The sequence below is a fragment of the Canis lupus genome, chromosome X (assembly GCF_011100685.1).
Source record: "Canis lupus familiaris isolate Mischka breed German Shepherd chromosome X, alternate assembly UU_Cfam_GSD_1.0, whole genome shotgun sequence".
Lineage (NCBI taxonomy): Eukaryota > Metazoa > Chordata > Mammalia > Carnivora > Canidae > Canis > Canis lupus.
In genome coordinates, this window is record NC_049260.1 from 26,268,570 (window position 1) to 26,270,865 (window position 2,296).

Here is a 2,296-nt window from a genome sequence, read left to right on the forward strand (position 1 = left end):
TGGCCTCCTGACTTCACAGATCAATGTTCCTGTTGGATTTTCGCTGCTTTAGTTTTACTTGCTGCTGTAACAAATTACCATGAATTTAGCAGCTTAAATAAACAAATTTATTTCTTGCTGTTCTGAAGGTCAGAGTCCCATTCCTTCTGGAGGAGAGGAGGAGAGGATCTATTCCTTGCTTTTTCAGTTGCTAGAGGCTGCCTGCATTCCTTGGCTCCAGGCCCCTTCTTCCATCTTCAAAGCCAGCAATCACATCACTCAGACCTCTGTTTTCTGCCCTCATATCTCCTTCTCTTTCCCTTATTGGGACCTCCTCCTTCTTTCCCCTATAAGGATCCTTATCATTACCTTGAGCTTGCCTGGATAATGCAGGATAATGTCTCCACCTCAAGATTTTTCTTTTTCTTTTAAGATTTTATTTTTAAATAATCTCTACACCTAACGTGGGGCTCGAACTTACAACCCTGAGATCGAGAGTTGCCTGCTCTACCCATTGAACCAGCCAGGCGCCCCTCCATCTCAAGATCTTTGACGTAATCACATCTGCAAATTTCCTTTTGCTTACAGGTTTTGGGGATTAGGACCTGGACATCTTTGGTGGGGGAGCATTATGGCTGCCTACTGCAACCGCTTAATAAATAGTTGCTACCTTATAAATTGCTTATGAGTTCTTGTCAAGAATGGTTAAACCAAAAAAAAAAAAAAAGAATGGTTAAGCCTGTTCACTGAGGTCAACATAGCTCCTTTGTTGTCCTTGGGTAGTATTTTGTTACCATCCAAAATTGAAAGGTCCGTTTTTGGAGTGAAAGAATATGTTAATTATTGAAAGATAGACTTCTTCTATCAGATATATCTTGGCTAGATTTCAAAATGCTATTATAAAAGGATCTGCTCCCAAATACAGTACTGGAAAGTCTGACACCTTTGCATTAGGGAAGTCCAATCCTTGGGGCCTGGACCAGGGGAGAGGTTTGTGTATTCTGTGTCATGTTCTAATTTACGGATTCTTATCTGTATCTTACTTGTCAATGGCTTTGTGTCTCCCTCGAGTGCAGTGGTTCTTGATAGGGGTGATTTTGCACCCCTCCCTCACCCAGAGGATATTTTGACTGTCAGTGACTGAGGGTGGGGGGACATTTGGTGGGTAAAGGCCAGGGATGCTGCTGAACATCTTATAGCACTTGGAGCGGCCCCCACGCCCAGCAAGAAAGGATGATCCCACCCAAAATATGAGTAGCGCTGAGGTTGAGTATTCCTGCCTTAGCGAGTATCCCAATTTTTTCCTGATTGTTTTTTCCCCTTATTTGATTCATTCTGAGATAGTACCTTACAGATTATAGGAAAGGTTGTTTTAGCCACCTGAATTTGGATTTTACAAAACCATGTTCCCTATCGTTAAGCAAGCACAATTTTGTCTGTTAAGACAAATAGCCTATCCTTTATGACTATTCTTTTAGAAATGCAATGATAGAAGACTGAAAAATATTCTGGAAATAAGAGGCAAGTTCATTTTAGACTCCATGTTTCAGGCTTGTTGTTTTTGTAACTTTCATAACATTGATTTCAATAAAATACTTATTTTCCTTTCTGTGGGAGGGGAGAGAGCATCACTATAACTGTGAATGTTTTCTCACTGGAGGGTTTGTGGGTCTTTTGACAAACTTTCCGATTTTCTGCATCCGTCCATCATGTAACTCCCTGGTTTTGTAAAGGCAGTCTATATTTTGGAGTTTTCTTGTGGGCTGTCAATTCAGAAATTATTTGACGTGGATGAAGAAGCAGCGTAAAACAGTCTCTGGTCTCTACCTAACCGGAAGACACAGGGTTGTGCAACATCTCTCTTAGAGACCTGAAAAAGAAGAGGGAAGAACGAGCTCTCTCCCTTAATTGATGAAGGTGATTTTACTCCAGGGCTGTGACTTTCCCCTGGCAGCTGGTGTCCTGCAGCTGCGTGAAAATCAGCCAGTCCCCTGGAGATGGCAGTAGCAGGCAGGGATGGAGAACTTTTTTTTTTTTTTTTTTTTAAGATTTTATTTATTTATTCATGAGACACACAGAGAGAGAGGCAGAGACACAGGCAGAGGGAGAAGCAGGCTCCACGCAGGGAGCCCGACGTGGGACTCGATCCCGGGTCCCCAGGATCAGGCCCTGGGCAGCCAAACCTCTGAGACACGCGGGCTGCCCAGGAATGGAGAACTTGCTGCGACCGGCCACAGCCAGAACTGCGGGCTCCTGCTGGGCTCCTGGTCCCTGTGGACAGGCGGCCACGATGGGTCCTTGTGGCTAGGGACGGTGA